General features: G+C 34.8%; 1 non-coding gene across 1 annotated transcript; it reads left to right on the plus strand.

Annotated features, from left to right (window-relative positions):
- The first annotated feature begins 694 nt into the window (after nucleotides 1-694).
- Nucleotides 695-854, plus strand: LOC112438100 (U1 spliceosomal RNA). The gene has a single exon (XR_003026586.1). It is a non-coding gene; the product is annotated as a U1 spliceosomal RNA (small nuclear RNA).
- The last annotated feature ends 5,088 nt before the right edge of the window (nucleotides 855-5,942 follow it).

A 5,942-nucleotide genomic window follows, 5' to 3' on the forward strand; every position in this document is an offset into this window, starting at 1 on the left:
TTTTAAAAAATTAGAAATGAAGATAAATTATTTGAAGAGAAACACAGTAATTAGGAAATGGGTATTCTGTTTAATTAAAATTTACCAGTGTGTATTAGGTATCAAAATACTTGATTTAAATTTTGTTCACGGCTTTCATCTCAACAGTTCTACTTCTAGCAATCAGTCTAATGGAAATAACTTATAATATCCATGAAGAATTACAGAAAGGACACTATTTGAACTGCTTAGATCTTCCCACCACTCCAGGCAGAGCCTGAAACAAGGACTTGTAATAGTGTAGTGATATCAGGCTGCTGGAATGAAGGATAGGAGAGATTAAGGGAAGGAGAAAAAGCTATAATAATGTCTGTTGTCAAGGTCTAAAGAGGGCAATTGGGGTTTGGCTTCACCTGACATCTCAAAAGCCTATAGAATGCCTCTAAGTTTTTCTCTGGAGGATCAGCTGAGAGATGCATTCCTCCTCCATGAAGGCTTATATCTCATTGGCTGAGGGCTACTCTGCAGGGGTTACCTATGTTATCCACCCCTGCTCCACTCCTGCTACAATATGCATTAATTAGTGCCAATTCTTGAGCATTCTTGGCCACAGAGTGAGGGAAAGAAATCTTTTTTAGGAGAGATGCTGTCAGCTTACAGTGAGTTGAAACCCACACAAAAATATCTACTGCACTTGTTGCCGAATTCAGTGGGGAGACTTGGCAGGGGAGATAGCATGATCACGAAGGTGGTTTTCCCAGGGCAAGATTTATTCACTGCACTCTGGATGTGCTGACCCCTGTGATTTTCGCCCAAGGGGGAAGCTTGACTGCTTAGTTTGTTGTAGCAGGGGACTGTGTTCACACTTTTCCCGGGTCTAAAATATTAAATGACAACAACAACAAAAAAATCAATGGGGAGATCTAGGACATGGAGGCAGGACATTAGAGCCATTTGATTTAAAAAATAATGGTGGTTATTTTAAAATATGTTCAAAAATTGGGGATGGCCAAATAAACCAAATATACACAAAAATGGAGTTTGGTTATTATAGTGTACAGCTAACCTGTGTGACAGAATATTTTGTAGCCACCTAAATATTTTTAGAAGAATATTTAATGCTTTAGGAAATTGTTCGTAATATTAAGTGAACAAAATAAATAATAAAGTTATACATGTATTATTTATATGTGCATAAAATTATTTGAAAATATATATTAACATATTAACAGTGGTGACTTGGGTGTAGTACAATTATGAATTATGGTTTATCTTCATTTACTCTTTTGTACTTCTTCATATTTCCTAAATGGTTTACAAAGATCATGTATTATTTTAGTAACTAAAAAATCAATGGAAACAAATTTTCATTGCATTGAATTCATTCTATAGTTCCACTTTCTAGGAATTCATCCAGGCTTTGTGAACTATGGACTCACTCTAAAATCTTTTCTCAACCAAATGTTCAACGTACACCCTAAAGCCTCATTACAAATTTGACTAACTGTGATTTGGTGATGTAGCCTCAGCTCAAGCCTCCTGTCTCTCATTGACTGACCCTAAAAAGTAATACTGTGTACTTGGAGATCTTCAGAATCTTCAGTGTAGATAAGAGTACATTCACTTAATTGAATTATTTATCCTTGATTCAGACAGCAGAGACAGAAGAGCCAAAAAGAAAGAAAGAATGTTGAGAAAAACTAAGCAGTCACCAAACACATTTTGTGTGGAAAAATGCTTACAGAATTATTTATTTGTTGAGAAAGAAACTGTATCTGGAAAACTACAAGGGAAACATTGTGATTAGTTTTGCAGACACTTGATGCTCATTTAATGTGGAGCAGAATCTAATGTCACATGACACAGCACTCATGCTACCCTCTCTGGCTCATTTTCTGCTGCTTTTTTCTAAATATTCTCACATAATAAATTGTGAATTGAGAAGATACACAGTTCATCTGAAGATTTTATACATAAGACATAAACGATGCTGAAAAACCGAGCAGATAGCCTATGATTAAGCGAGTGAGAACAACTAGTTTGGGTATGAAAAAGCTACATTACAGCTGAAAGCAACAAAATGCCAGCTGTAACCTGCTGAGAAAAGAACAATGGCTGGTTTGTAGTGGATGGAAGTAGAGTGGCTTTTCCTGAGCAGAATTAAGACTGATGGTGAACTTAAGAGGGGGAAAAAGATTAAAAATCTGTGGCCAAAAAACATGAAAAAAACTCATCATCACTGGTCATTAGAGAAATGCAAATCAAAACCATAACGAGATACCATCTCACGCCAGTTAGAATGGCGATCATTCAAAAGTCAGGAAACAACACATGCTGGAGAGGATGTGGAGAATTAGGAACGCTTTTACACTGTTGGTGGGAGTCTAAATTAGCTCAACCATTGCGGAAGACAGTGTGGCTATTCCTCAAGGATCTAGAATCAGAAATACCATTTGACCCAGCAATCCCATTACTGCGTATATACCCAAAGGATTATAAAACATTCTACTATAAAGACACATCCACAAGTATGTTTATTGCAGCACTGTTCACAATAGCAAAGTCATGGAACCAACCCAAATGCCCATCAATGATAGACTGGATAAAGTAAATGTGGCACATATACACCATGGAATACTACGCAGCCATAAAAAAGGATGAGTTCATGTCCTTTGCAAGGACATGGATGAAGCTGGAAACCATCACTCTCAGCAAACTAACACAGGAACAAAAAACCAAACACTGCATGTTCTCACTCATAAGTGGAAGTAGAACGATAAAAACACATGGACACAGGGAGGGGAACATCATACAGCAGGACCTGTCAGGGGTTGCAGGGGCTAGGAGAGGGATAGCATTAGGAGAAATACCTAATGTAGGTTACGGGTTGATGGGTGCAACAAACCACCATGGTACGTGTATACCTATGTAACAAACCTGCACATTCTGCGCATGTATCCCAGAACTTAAAATATAATTAAAAAAAAAAGTTAGAGTTGGTGCCAGATTAAAAATATAACCCAAAAAATTATTATCAAATTTTTGAAAGAACAGAAAAAAATGCTTATCTGAGAAATGGACTTTTTTCTTCTGCTACATTTTATTACTTTTACAGAAAGTTGACCATCAGTAAATCATCACTGCATATGATAGAAATTTTGAAAATTTCAAGAGCGATAATTTGTCTTGTAGTATTATCATATTGGTAAATTTCACTTCTCTATGGAAATCTTAAAATCTATGTTCTTTTGACAAGGAAGTGCCTTCCAGTCTAAATTATAAATTCATATATTCAACACATATTTCTGCATATCTACAAGGTACCAGACAGCATAATTGGTTCTGAAGACACAAGGATAAAAAAAGTAAAATTTTTGGTTATGAAGTTTGTTATGAACTCCCAGTGTAAAAGAGGAGATAAAGATGTAAAGACAATATTGCTGTACAATATACAAATACAAAGGTCAGAAGGAAACATTAGAGTGGAGTAGTAATTAACAACATAGACTCAGGAGCCATTTGTCTGGGTTCAAACTCCTCTTTCACCACTCACTGTAATGGGTACTTTTGGAGCATTTACCTAAACTACTTTTGTCTCAGTTTCCCCATCTAAAAAATGAGGATAATAATAATGCATCTGCCTTTTACGATCTAAATGAAAACAAAATGAATCAATATATGATTTATGTATATGTAAATCAATATATGTAAAGAACAGGGTCTGATACGTATTAGGCTTTAAGCAAGTGCTAGCTAAAGCCATAAATGTAAGTAGTTGTGAATGACGAAAGGAGAAAAGGCTGCTGGGAAATTGTCAGGGAAAGGCTTGACAGAGGAGTACTCTGAAGATGATAGAGAATTTGTGAGATTGAATGACAAAAATCTGATCTAACACTATTCTAGGTCATAAAAGTCATTTTTAAGCAAAAAATGTAATAAAATACATTTTAAAAATCTAAAACTAGTCTTGATAGGTGGGGTTGATACTTGTGTGTGTGTGGAGGTCAAGATATTTCTATAATACAAATAATCATATATATTGCAGCTCATCTTTCACTGGGAGAGACTAAGGCACAGATTAATGTTTACCTCTCCTATTTTTACAATGACTTTCCACCCTGCTTTTCTCTAAACTTCAGATTTCTTAATAATTTAATCTGATATTTTTAATGTTTCAGCCACCTGGCCAGTATCTGTAAATTTACTGAATTTGTTTCTTAAAATGTCTGTGATCACTAATGAGCTATTTTATTCTGGAAGAGACTTTACCAGCTTTTGTTACATTTATAAGAATTGGCTCCAGAAACTTAAAATAAAGCTTACTGAAGAGAAAACTCCTTAAGGGCTACAATTGTGTGTTTTTCATCTTAATATTCCATTTAACAAACACCCACAATGTGCAGGTACTGTATTATGAACACTTTAATGTAACAGCTACCAGTTGAAACTATAACTAGATGTGGAGTAGGTGTTAAAAGCATGTATGTTATATTGCACTACTGTTTGGAGTATGTTGATATATACGAGTGTTTTACTACTGTTATCTTCCTTCAATTTTTCCAGTTATTTTGATGATTATGGGATTGGGGTGTAGAAAACTAAAAGAAAATAGACTTTAATTTGGACCAACAGCTGGTGGTTACACATGTAATTAATGGGGAAGGCTGTTTACTGGTATTTATTTTAAAACTGATCCCATCCCTGCCAAAGAAAATGTCAGTACTGAAACTTCACATATTCAAACAGCCAAATTTGTCTGCCATGAACTTGTGGCTTGATAGATTTATTTAATTTTTTTATACTGCTCATGTACGAGTCAGAATTTATATAGGTCATAGCATGTTATTTTCATTTGATAATAACCCTCTGTTTGTAATGCAGACTAAGTGAACTTCATGACATATACTTTGGGATATGAAAATGAATGTCTTAAAATATATTTCATTTGTGTTTTCCCATACTATTGAGACATTTCAGTAGCTAATGGAAACCATAAGTTAGTCTAATGAAGTCCATGTATAATTTTATACCATAGTCTGTGCAACTTTGACATTTTCATAATTAACCAAAGTCTGGGAATTTAGTTCTAGGTTGGTCTTTTGCCCAAGCATTCAATTCTTGAATGTGATTAAGAAGCTGAATTTTATATTTGAGTACTTGGCTTCAGTTCCTAGAAGCCATGCTACTGAAATCATTTGGTTTCTAAGCATTTCCTTTTGGAGGGAATAATTTCCATAAAATAGTGTGTTTCTTAGATATGTTTTGGTTCTCTAGTCTACATAACACTATTCTGTGTATGCAACATTCCCTTGCCTTTGTGTGGTTGATTCTTCATCATTTTCCAGATTTTGGCTTAAATATCACTTCCTAAGTGACCTTTCCTAAAGAATCTATGTACTTTCTACTAGAACATTCTCTATCTCAGATTATTTTAACTAGTCATATATTTATCATTTGTGATATCTAGTATTAACTTGTATCTTTAATATGCCCCAGATATATGGAAACTGTCAACTGCTCTTATTGTTTCTGCTCTTGGTGGATGATTCAGATAATTGTTTATTGACATTTTGAAGTTGTACCCTTTCCTGACCCTGTGGAATACTAGAAAAGATTAATACAAACAAAGTAACTTTTTCTTATTTTCTTAGCTGAATATGCAAGGTCGAAGAATTTAAACAACTAGAATTATTTATATTTGGTTATATATTAGTGTATTTAAGATTTTCAAAAGAACAGATCTTCAAAGCCTCTGATACTATTCTTCTTTTCAAATACTCTCCTCTTTTCTCCTTTCTCCCTCCAGAGACAGTGAAACTGCTTCCCTGCTCTGCTTCGGGACTCTGCATATTTGCTCTTTGTTGTCACACAGACTTCTCAAATTCAACATATTTAAACCTGAAATCATCATATGCCACCCAAACTACATTCCTAATGACTCCTCTTCTGATGTGCCTTACCTT

The sequence above is a fragment of the Pan paniscus genome, chromosome 22 (assembly GCF_029289425.2).
Source record: "Pan paniscus chromosome 22, NHGRI_mPanPan1-v2.0_pri, whole genome shotgun sequence".
NCBI lineage: Eukaryota > Metazoa > Chordata > Mammalia > Primates > Hominidae > Pan > Pan paniscus.